The sequence below is a fragment of the Hippoglossus stenolepis genome, chromosome 7, assembly GCF_022539355.2.
Source record: "Hippoglossus stenolepis isolate QCI-W04-F060 chromosome 7, HSTE1.2, whole genome shotgun sequence".
In the NCBI taxonomy this organism is placed as follows: Eukaryota; Metazoa; Chordata; class Actinopteri; order Pleuronectiformes; family Pleuronectidae; genus Hippoglossus; species Hippoglossus stenolepis.
In genome coordinates, this window is record NC_061489.1 from 17,700,275 (window position 1) to 17,713,495 (window position 13,221).

Below are 13,221 nucleotides of genomic sequence, written 5' to 3' on the forward strand. Positions count from 1 at the left end.
AGGATGACGAATAAACACAACTGTGATCAGGAGTCTTTAACTGAGAGAAAACTGCTGAGATTTCTGCTGCTTAAGTCCATCACGTTCAGACCTGCTGCTGCTGCAGGATGAATTGCTGCTGTCTGCGGTCGACATGACTCAAAGCACGCGTGCAGCCAGTTAATTTTTGGAGGGGGTGGGCTCAGGTCCAATCAACATACACTGCTGGTGTGTCTGTCCCGGGAGAGCAGTCTGCACACTCAGCCGCCCGGCCTCCCACTAGTCCCAGTATGAAGGGCCTCACTCCCACTTTGGCAGCTGTGTGTGCTGCTGTTCAGAGAGAGGGAGATTATCCAGCTCAAGTAGAAGTAATGTTAAACCAGTCAAACTGTTCTCAAGTAGAACTGCTTGTGTTGAAAACTGTACAATTATGGGACAAAAGTAGCTCGTACCAAGACATATTCACTTATATACACACTGAGAGGTCCCCTGGTCACATTGACCATGTTTTAACCATTAACTCCAAACCACAGCACTTGACACGAGAGCAAACTAGAGCTGCAACAACCAGATGTGTAATTGATCAATTAGATCAAGGACAGAAAATAAAACTGCAACAATTTAGATAATCAATTCATTATATAATTAAAAAACCCTTTCTCATTTTCACTTTTCCTATGTGAATATTTGCTTTTTTTTATACTTGTCTGGGACTGAAAGTAAATCTCTGTGGGGGGTTTTCAGAGAAAATCATTTCAAAACATTTGAACAATAGATTTCTCCACGTCTCCACTTCCTCTATCCAGAAATGAAGCCAAAACATCCTGGATACGAACGCTGCCATGACGTGCTGTTGACGTCTTTTGGCGTCTCTGCAGTTTCAAGGTCACGCCCATGCACGTGCTCAACCAATCACGACTACAGGCTCCTATAGTGTAAAAGGTAGATTGGCAGCAAACGTGACTAAACCCGACGTGAACCTGAACATCATTTCTTAGTGTTTGTCAGAATCCCACAGGCTCGGTTAAGGTATCCATACTCTAACTTGGACAAGTTGGTCAGTGTGATAAGAACTAACTAAAATGACAGAAATCATATCTAAGAACATTTTTATCCAACTTGTATTTAACAACTTTTGTTTGGTACATGTCCCAACCACTAACATGGTGGAGACAGGGTTCATGTCCCATACTGCAGCCAGCCACCAGGTGGCGATCGTCCATCTTTATATACAGACTATGACTTGAACAGAGCAAACAATTAAACTACTTATTGGGAAAAATCAACAAAGAAAAACAATTGCAACTATGCAGTTGTTCTTATTTGTAGAATTTTTTTTTTTTATGTAAAACTGAAAAAAATTAAAAAAGGAATAGTTTGACATATTTCTATACTGACAGTGATGGTAGTATAAATCATCATATACTATACGTTTCTGCAAGGAAGTGAATAAACTAATTTCCTAGAATCTCCAGCAGTTACTGTAACACAGACCTGATTCTCTCTGTGGTTGAAGAGTCGACCCGCTCATACCAAACTGTGTTTATGAAACTCTCCAGATGAAACAGCAGAAAAGCTCAGGACAAATCTGAAGGAGTTAAATCTCTTCACAGCTCCTCAGCTCTGTGTTGGAACAGAGAGAAGCTGCAGTAGATTGATTTTAGAAAACAAGCAGATACTCATCTCAACAGGGGGTCGGGACACATGTTATTTTCAGTTATGGTAAATTCCTTTTCCCTTCACTGCTTCTGACCATTTTCTTATCTGTCAGTTCCTCCTATATTAAAACCAGCTGTGAACATGCACACAAAGGAAAGCACACATGCACGCACGCACGCACGCATGCACACACACACACTGGACTGAAGGACTGAGACCTCTGACTGTTGACATTTTAAACCTCTGAAGTTGTTTCTATACATTCACCTTTATCATTGTTGATATAATATTTTTCAGCACAAACGCAGCTTTAAGTTATTCTGTTCGTTTAGTAAATTTAGTAACAACAAAAAACAAATGAAAAATGACAGGTTGCCATTCTAACATAAATCTTTGTTTAGAATCACTCAACATTAGATCAGGTTCCTACAGGGACAAAGTCAAATCTAATCGTCTCATTTCTACAACTAACAAGTCCGATGTTAAATCTATATATGTTAAAGTATCACGTGCTATGTATACGTTTAGGTCTTCATGATTTAAAGCTACTTCTGTAGCACTTTAAAATAAATCTAATCCATTACTGTCTCAAAAAGTCTTAAATTGAACTGGTTGAAACCTGTAGAAACACTGATAATAGAACAGTTCATGTTTGTAAACATATTGTTTCACTTATGAAATTGTTATGTTACTGTCTACAGATGGTTACTGTGAAAAAAGTACAGCTAAGTTACTTTAAATCTCATTATATTCCCCAAAGAGACTTTAAATAACATGATCCCAACACTAAAAGATGACGATTTTAATTTACTGTTTAACCGTGAGACGTGTGACTGTGGCTCCACACATGTATCGTGTTCATTTGTCCACACCAGAGGTCCTTGGATGGCCTGAAAAGAAAGAGTTCAGTAGGCCAGTGTGAAAACATACACACTCATGCAGGGGTTGAATTAACCCAGCGGGGAGTTCGCAAATGAGCAGCTTTCATGCTGACTCCAGAAGCTGCTGCTCTCCATCTCCACGCCTCCTCTCCCCCTCCTAATTGGCAAAACGACACTGGTTTATGTGGCTGTTTGTTTCCACATGAAGGGATCTGAACCACGAGGAGCAGGGACGTGGACTTTTGACCAGGTGTGTGTGTGAGGAGGAGGAGGAGGAGGAGGAGGAAGTGTTACAGCTTTAATATTCCCATGACTGGAACAGGAGCGCGTAGGGCCGAGGGCGAGGCCGGTTAACCTCATTTTATTTGACGTTTCATTTACCAGTTGCTCGCTCTCTTCAGCCCTGACGTGCCACTGTAACAGAGCCGCGGCTTTGACAACAATATCGGCTCTGTGCACAGGAGAGACGGAGAAATGGAAACTTCCAGAGTTCAGACACGAGACCAAATAGTTCTCAGCATTACCAGCGAGCAGGGGACGGAAAACTCAAAGGCTTTGCAGCAGAATCTGCCGGAGTCGTCTGTTACCTTCTGTAAACAAGGAATGGCCGAACCCTCTGACTCCTGCATTTCTACACAGACAGGAAGAAGCAGTCATTTGCTTTGACGTCACAGCAGCAGAATATTCCAGCGTCTGTCTGTGTTCACATATAGAAGACGTTTCCTCTCAGGCCTTCAGGATGGTGACCTTTGACCTTTACACATCTAAACCTTATCCAGAACATTGTCCTTTACACCGCTTATTGTAGATTTTGCTCTTGTGACGTATGATTGACCTTTTTCGTCTCATCTTTAATTTTTCTAATCCTTGTTTTTCAGCACATGACATTAGGAGCATTTTACTACACGTTACACTTTATACATGTTGTGTGTTACTCATATTACTGCATGTGACAACTGAACCTTTGCATCCTTGAATTCTCTCTTTCAAACTGTCATTTACACCCGAGCGACATCACATGGACTGTTTGAGCATTATGATGTTATCATGCTTTAGCTCATGATAAATCTCTTATGAAGATCAGTGGAAGGGACCTGGTCTTGTGTTTGTTAACAGGAAGCAAATAAAGAAAGTTGTTTTAAATTTTTCAGGAATCATAACAACAATTGAAACATTACAATTCTTTTCCCTCTAAATTTCAATCTTAAAACCTTCTCACGTCATAAATTTGAAATCTCATCCTCCAGAAACATTGTCATTTTATGAATATACAAACAAATAAAACATCCAACCCGCTCCACTTTAAGAAAAGTACTTTATACTTGTTATCTTCACTTTATATTAGCAATAGTAGCACAGTAAGCATTAGAGAATACAAAAAGTAATCGTGGACAGACCGAAACATTCTTTATCTTGGTCATAAAATGCTGTTATGTTTCATTTCCCCAGATATATTCTTACATACATTAGAATTTCACTTCATTTAAACATATTACCACATTTTCTGCCTTGATATCCAACATAATATTATCAATAATTAAATACTTACCAAAATAATGAAAACATGATTCTAAAAGGTTGAAGGTGACGGGAATAACAGCAGTAAAGTAAAATTCTCTTCCTACAGAACAGTGGCTCACAGACGACATCACAGGTCTCCTCTTTCTCTCAGGAGTCTTCAGATCCTGGAGAAGTGGTCACCTGAGGGTACGGGCCTCGGACCAAACCTTCCTCCTGCAGCTTCACTTTAAATGAAACTGCGAAGGGAAACATGCTAAAGTAATTACACACAGAACTGAGGCCAAATATGGTGAATACAGTCCAGAGGAATTCAGACCCCCTCCTACTGATTACAGAGCTGTTTTGTTTGTGTACCTCAGCTGATAAACGACCTTGGATTTGGTTTGTGCTTGTTAAAATGATATAATCAAGGCCTCAGCTTATATCTGGCTTGATGAAAGTGAATCTACAACCATTCGTTGTTTTTTACAATCACGAAAATTGATCATTAACTGGCCCCGGCTCACTTCAGCACGTGTTTCCTTTCATCCTGGTCGACATTCAGGATGAAGGTTGCCGTTTATGTTCAGGTGTCTCACATTTTCACGCTCCGACACCCGCTCTGATCGCCCTCCAGACATCATTAAAGTGAATAAATTTCCTGATCTCCGGATCTAGTCGCGGAATTATTTCACGTGTTCACATCGTGTGTGATTATTGCTCAGTGACACCAGATGCTGACCCAGGGTTATGTACCGCTCCGTATGTCTGAGGAGGATGCAGACGAGTTTCCTCCCTTCAGATTCCTCTGTTTCACTTCACGAGGCTCATGTTTAGACTCATGCAACTGTTGTTTCTGTGGGTTTGTCAAAATGTGGCAACATGCGGCTTCTTGCCACATAGCTCACATTTGTTTTCAAGAGTTTCTGAGTGGTGAAAAGTCTCCTCTCCTCACTCCGCCAACCCTCAAAGTGTTTGGAGCGGTTTCTGTGGAACCTGCAAGTATCCAGCTGCACTTCTCATATTTATAGGTGCCCTTTACTGGACTTGTTTCTGTGCGTATGTTGTTCATTAAGACATCAGAATGCTTTACAGTTCATTGCTCTTTTACACTGCCTGTTGGAGCCGGAGCTGTAATTCCAGTTAGTGAGGGATCAGATGGAGGTCACCGCTGGCCTGTGGGGGTTGCAGCGCACCACAAGTCCACCGAGCCTCTCCGGACTACATTACAGCTTTTATCCTCACTAATGGGATCTCTTGGTGGGGAATCCCAAGGGTGATGGGGATTAAGATACCTGGCCTCGCTCCCACGCGCCGTTTACCATGTGGGGCGCAGAAAATATGTTGCACATGCCCAGACTGCTGAGGCAACACGTACGTCTCTGGGTACACCAAGAAACCACAAAAATCTCTTTTTGGAAGCGGAATAACACGGGTTCACACCCAGAATGTCAGTAATCTGTCTCGTATTCTCCTTCTCTGCCTCTCCAGGCCTTGACCCGGTAGAATCTGACACCGCGTGCAGCTCAGAGAGAGAGTATCAGATGATGAGAGCTGGGAGGCCGGAGAGACAAATACTGAATGTTAACTTTCTGCCCTGCTTGACTTGAGTGACATTGTTGGATGTGTTTTGGAGTTTCCCAGCATTACAGCCACAGTAGGAGAAAGGGAGCGGAGTGAGAAAAGCTTAACGTGGGGAATGAATAAAGAGCTGGGAGTGGAATAAGTCTCTTTGTGTGGGTCTTAGCGGCGGAAAAAAAAACCTGTGAAGGAGGAGAACGGTTGAGAAAATCAAGATATTATAACAGAGAAGAAAGAAAGTTCAGAGACTTCAATTTGGCCTGTAAGCTTGTCTCTGTGCTCCCTTTTGAAACCCTTGTCACGCTCGGTCACTGTGGTGCTAAAGCGAGTGTCAGTGTGAGTCACGACTTAAAGCTCCATCTGTCTGTCACATGGTGTCTGGGCGACTGTGGAAAAGAAACAACACAGCTCGGTAACTAGAGACCGACTGAAATCAACTCCTCCAGCAGCAGCAGCAGCTCTTCTGCTCTCACACACCTTCAACCTGTTTGTTTTATTCCCCCTTTATTCATCAGGCTGTGTAAACCTCATGTGCTTCATCTCCGTGTTAAAGACAAATTCAACAGCCAGGTGAAATAAACCAAACCCTGATATTTAGTCAGAAGTGTCTGCTATTTGTTTTTCTACTTATTTTGTGTTGAAACAGTGGCGCTCCGGTCTGCCGTCCTGCTGGGTCGCACAGACCCTCAGACTCTCACCACCCTGCGGCAGCGGCAGCTCTGGTGCTGAGAGCAGCAACAAGGAAAGGTCAGGTGGAGTCCATTGTTACGGAGCTGTCAGCTCTCAGCTGATTTATGAGCAGCAGGTTGGTGATGTTTGTGGTGCCTTAACCCGCTCACTGTTTCCATATTTTTGTTTTGTATAAAGGAAGCGAAAGATATGATTTCGATGGGAAACAGCCAGCGGACCGAGCCCTGCACAGTCTCCACAAGTGGAATCTGAGAACACTGCAGCTTTTAAGTAGGACTGCAGCTAATGAATGTTTCATCATCAGTTAATCTGCAGCTTCTTTTCTTCATTAGTCATTTAATCATTTTAGAGATAATAGTAAAAATGTATGTTAGAATTTCAATGTGATGTCATCAAACGTCCTATTTTGTTCAAGAAATATTTCCACACTATATATCAGTTTAACAATTAATCTAGAAACACCTCCCACCAATGCAGTTTTAGTCTACCTACATTTTTTTCCAGATTTCTCAATGACCTTTGACCACTGAAATCTAATCAGTTCATCTTTGAGTACAAGTGGAAACTGGTGAAACTGTGAAGAAATTCCGCAAAGGCAGATTTGAGATATCATGTTCAAGAGGCCAAAAACATGAGCTTTGACCTATGACCAGCCAAATCTAATCCTTTTATCCTTGAGTCTAAGTGAACATTTGTACTGAAATTAAAGAAAATTCCCTCAAGATGTTCTTGAGATATGTCTAATGTCACTGACATAAAAAGCAGAGAATTAAGTTAGAACTTAGGAAAGTTTGGAGTTTTTTGGGAAGAATTACGTGAAATGACAAATCGATTAGTTATTTCTGCTGTATTTAAAAGTGAAGTAGGTTTGTGATTTCTGATTTGAATCTGTAAAATCGTTGAGAAGATATAAAATCATGTCTTCACATCATCAGGGAACTTATTCCTCCATCTGCTCCAGTAAAACAGCTTTTTACATCTGGGAGCTGTAATAGCTACAAATGTAAAAACTATCCGAGTGCTGGAAAAGAATCTACATCGTTGGTCAGGATTTTATGACGGTGCAGTTTTTTTGTGAGAAGTGAGGAAAAGTGTTAATATGAAAGGAACTAATGACAGCAGGTTAAAGCCTCTGTGGTTTTAATGTATGCTCGGGGTGTTTGTTGTGGGTGACCAGAGGGCATCTGGGACTTGGCGGCTGAGTAGATTTCCTTTGGTTCTGCGGTAGAGCTGGTGAACCGGCGCTCTTTAAGCTGACAGTCGTTCAACACCCTGCCAAGTCACAGGCTCATAATTCAAGAACACCTCCTGGTTACATGGCCCCTGCATGAAAAGAGAAAGTGACACTAACACAAATACTGGACGCAGCGCAGCAGCCAGGTGAGAAACAAAGAGTGGTCTTGACATGAGCGAAAACACAAAAGAGAAAATACAGAGATTAAACTAAAGGTGAATACCGGTATCTTTTAACGTGGGGCCTATGTTTAGAAATGTGGTTGTGTAAATAAATGGTACAGATAAAAGCTTTGGGAATCGGTCCAGTATAGATCAACGTGACACCGTGGCAGTGGCTACAATGCAATCTAATGGGGCAACTGCGACAGTCTACGAAATGTCCACTAAACGTGCTTTTTGTGGACAATAAATGACACAGATTGTTATTCTGGATTATTCTGGGTCTTTGCTAAGAGTCTCACATGTCTCGCTCAACTAGACGTCTCACTCACAACTTCATTTACACACCCACATTTACAGACATAGGGCCCAGGTCGAGAAAATACCAGAATTTCCCCAGGGAGTCTCTATTTGTCACTGAAAATCGGAAAGAGAAACACCAGACGAAAAAGGAATTTTGGTCTTTAGTACTTCATTCAGCGATGTCACAGTGTACCGACACGCCCTGTGGTGCACCTCTACATCACTGCAGCATGTGGCCACACTGAATGAGTTCTTTACCGCATAGAACATGGCAACACCCTCTATTGGATGTTTTTAAACTTGAAGTGTTTACACTAGACAGCTGGGTGATAAAACCAATAACGTAAAAGGAAATAATATATGAAAAATCCCCTGCTCTCCAGCTGCCCTTCTATTTAGTGTTTTTTCTACCTGATAGTGTGCGTTACAGCATCACCAGCGGTCAACATACTATCTACAGGCAGGAGTGTGCAACACATCAGCCTCATGATAACACGACCACCCTGTGCACGTGGAGGTAAAACTCAAAGAAAAGACCATAAGGGATCTTTCCATTTAACTTTGCATTTACTGCATCAAAAGTCTGAAGGGAGATTTAAAACTCCACAGGGTGCCTTTAACTGTAATTCTACTGGAAATGAATGTAATCTATGATGTAATGTAATCTATATGAATATATAAAAAGATATCAGCAGTGTGTAAGGCTGAGTAATACTGTTAGTAATCTAGATGTAGATATGAGTTGAGTGTGGTGTGAGGACACAGCTGCAGCCCAGCCTCCTATGGATCAGGCTTCGACCACCTCAGTCCCCTCAGTCCCCTCATGTGCCTCTCTGTCTGTCTGTCTGTCTGTCTGTCTGTCTCTCTGTCTCTCTCTCTCTCTCTCTCTCTCTCTCTCTCTCTCTCTCTCTCTCTCTCTCTCTCTCTCTTTGTCTGTCTCTCTCTCTGTCTCTCTCTCTCTATATTAGGTTATTACTGTTGTCACTCGTCTCACCGCCTGGCCTTAGCCGCCAGACGTCTGTGCTGCTTCGTGTGTTTCAGGGAGAAACAGAAACAGTTGTTGTGAGATGTCTGATGCACTGGATCCGTGTGATTAAAGTGACGGGTTGTAATATTTATCAGAATTACACAGTTACTCTCCAAACAAATTAATGAGAGAGATGAGAGAAGAGGGAATAGTGAAAACAAAGAGAGTTTCTTCAGACAAAATATGTTCTTTCCTTTCTATCCGTATTTATCTTATTTTTCCATTTCTTCTTTCTTATCAAAATATTTGGTGAATGAAAAAAAAAACAGGAGAGGTGGAGAGACTGGGACATTTATTTACTGTTTTACTGGTCTTGCTGGTACAGAACGTCTTGATCCTCCAACTGCTTCTCTGTGCCAGACAAGCTTTTCTCCAAGTTTTCCTTGGCTTAGCTCGGGGTATGTTTTGGATTCTACAACTTATTATAAACAGATATGTATTTGCAAAGCTTTTGTGATCATCCCAGATTTACAGGCACTGATGTCCTCTCTGCGTTTTGTTTATCTGGCTGTGGATAACCTTCAGATAAGTTCTCAATTAAACAGTTGTCGCTGGAATGTTTTGCCATGGCGGTGAAGTCTTTTTGGAGCTGTAAATCTTGGTGCCATCCCCTGTCTGTTGAATTTACAGACCCTAATCAGCCGCGGCTTAAACGGTGGTCAAAAACAATGAGCTCCAGCTGAGCATAGAGCAAAGATGTGCCATGCAGGAATCCAATTATGAGCATCATTGCTTCATCAGTTTGTTCGCATGCTGAAAAGAGAACCAGACACTGGGACAAAACCCTGAACCGAAGCTTGTGGCTGATCTGCATGGAGAGCATTATTCTCAGGGAAAATGAGCTCTCCGCGGCTTTCAGGGGTCTGATTTGGACACTGGGAGTGGGGGCCCGCTTTGTTTGTGTGATGTGCAGTGTTTAAAGGATTAAACTGTGGGTGTGGAGTTGCCCTGAGCACTTGGACAGCTCTGAAGCACAGTCTCTGTTCAAAGTGCACAGGGACAGCACATGCAAGGCCTCGTTATTCCCGGCAAACAGGAAAAGGCTCCAATAAGAAGTGAGCGCCAAACCTCAGCGAATTCCTGATAAAGGAAAGAATGCAGCGAGAGAGGCCACGCTCCCGTCCTTTCAAATATATTTTTTCACAAGCATGAAAACTTCCCAGTGCACTCTTTTGGTGTGCTCCTCATTTAGCTCGCACAGCTCTGGCAGAGGCAGAATCATAAAACTCCCTGTAGTGGATATATTGGGGGGGAAGAGGTGAACAGTGGAAACATACTTTAATTCCACTTTGTTGATGTTGTAACAGCTCGACACGTGCACTGATAATTTAGCTCTTGTTAGCAACTTTTAATTGGTTGGTGGAGAGTGACGGGTGTGTCTGGCTCAGAGAGACAGCTTTGTTTATCTTCATTCACGGACAAGTTGTCCAGTATGTTGCCTCGGAAGTGTCTGTTTATGTGAGGCTGACAGTAATTATGGACATTGCTGTTGTTTTCTGTTGGAGAGCAGTGTCACTAAATTAATCCTGCATGTAAATAAGATGATTAGCAGCTGCAGATAAGAAGAGAGGGAAGGAGATCTGGCAGCCTGGAGCCTCACAGCTCTGTTTGTCAGAGCTGCATCTGGATCTGCTGCTCTCACGTCTGAGGATCAAAATCACAAATTCCACAAATGTGGGGATTCATCAAGAAATTAAATGATGGAGTTAAACAAGAAACATACAAAAAAAACCATAAATTAAACTCACTATCATCTGAAATACAAATGTCCTGCCAACTGCTTAAAAGTTCAAACTTAGCCTGGTTTTTAATGTGTTTACCAAGAGCAGTTTTATACATCACTAAACTAGTTCTGGTGACCTTTGATCTTTGAGTCCAAGAGACAACTGCTCAAAATTTGAAGAAATTCCCACCATGCACTTCCCCTTTGATCTTCAACTACTAAAATCTAATCAGTTCATTTTTGAGTCTAAGAGAATGTTCTGACCGAATTTGAAGAACTTCCCTTAAGGCGATCTTGATATGTTTCATTCACAAGACAAAAAATGTGATTTGTAAGGTCACAGTGACCTTGATCTTTGACCTATGAACATCCAATTCTAATCAGGTCTTTTTTCCCTCCAAGTGAACATATTAACCAAATTTGAAAGAATTCTCTGAAGGTGTTCCTGAGATATTGTGTTCTGAAGGCAAAACGTGTGTTTAGTGAAGTCCCAGTGACCTGGATCTTTCATCGCTGGCCACCAAAATCTGATCCGTTTGTTGTTGAGTCAAACTGAATGTTTGAATTTAATTTGAAGAAATTCCCTGAAGGCGTTCTTGAGATATTGTGTTACAAGAAGACAAACAGACAACCCAAACACGCTGAATGGCACTGGGGTGCATTGAGGCATAAAAAAGATATGACCGGTTTAAGAGTAAAAGAGTTCATGTGGAATATGGTCAACTCAAGTGTTTCAGACATCAGTGGTGTGCACTGACTTTAACAGTCACTCCCACCAAATATCTCACTGAGCGAATAAGCTCTTTACTGCACCAATGAGAAAAATATGGACCACACTGAAGCGACAGTTTTAGTAGAAAATCTCTCATAAATTCAGGATCTGTCTCGTGACTTCGTGCTGCCTGTCCTTCCTGTGCTGAAAGTCTCTCTGGCATCTCGTTGCACTCTGCTTTCACCTCTTCACCTTCATCTGCTCTGCTTCTGAAGAATACTAGGAGTATTTCTTTGAACTGTAAGATAACATGAAATGTGTAGGATAGAGGAAAAATTGGTTAAAAAAACATTTATGGTAATCTTTGAAATATCCTGTATTTAAACCTGCCTCAATATTGTCAGCCTCTCCCGGGCCCCTGGGCACAGGAGACACTGGGTTCTGTTCCAGTCGGCTGACTTTGGGTCTAAGTCATCTTCACTTAAATCAACAAGTGGCAAGCAAGATGAGACTTGGCCTGAGGATCTGCTGCATCTATTTGATTTGAAATAACCTAAACTGCACATAGAATACACTGCTACGTTCACAGCTGTACTGCTGACTTCTAACTCTCTGCTCCAGTGTAACAGATCCGCTGGAGATCAACTTGGAATAAACAGTTTTACCTTATTTGATGGCAGATGTAGTGAATGGTTGATGAAATGTATGTGTGTGTGGACAAGGTATTAATTATGTTGTGGTGACTGATATCTATTTACTCAGTTACATTATGGCAAGAAAATGCAGATTCACAAAATATAAATCATTCATTTGGAAGGTGAAGACATTTTTTAAGGTTAGCAAAGGTTATGGTTAGAGTAAGTCTCTAGGTAATCAAAGTAAGTCTATGCAAGTCTCTGTGTGTGTGTGGGGGTATGTGTGTTCACTATCAAGGGTTTTTCGTTACCTGGCAACCGTGTTGTTCCTGTGGGCGGGTCCTTTGTCATTTCTCTCTGGCGATAACATTCCAGTACATTCCATTTAGGCCCCTCAGTCTGGATGTTTACTGTGATGCAAGAGACAGGAAAGTAAATATGATTATTAGCCGGTGCTACTTTTAAACATTTATTCCAACTATGTAAAACAATTTATGAAATAAAATAAATACAAGTCTTATCGAAGCTCTGAATATTCACCTGGGAACTGATTCAGTAAAGGTAGAACTGAGCAGTTACAGAAAACATGTGAAGAACATGCTATCTTTAATTGAAATAAAGAATTATTTTCAACAATACATCATATACAGGTTGGAGACACACATTAAAGAATACACGTATAAAGATATATAATAATCAATATGAAAGCTAATGGGTTTTGAGTTACATAAATCATTGCAGTTGGGGTGAGTTGTTTTCTATATTCAATCTTTGGTCCAAGTTGGTTAATGAACAGGTGAAAAAATTTCATTCGGGAGAAAAAAGTTGCAACAAACTTATCAGTGCCGTAATGGGAGCTGATAGAGAAACGTACAAACTCAAAGGGTTGAATGAGGATCTTTTTAGGAGCAACTCATCAATGAAACTCAAGCGTCTTTGTGCATGAGTAAGAGACTCACACAGACGACAGTCAGCGGGAATGTTCGCTCTGAGGCTGTAAATATTTGGGTCTGTTTACCGAGTCCTTTACAGCAGATTTGTTCCTGCACTCAAATGAGCTGAATGCTTTTTGTCTCTGTCTCCTCCATGGAAACAGCTTTAGAAAGTTTGATCTATGTCATGTGGTTGGAGGCGCT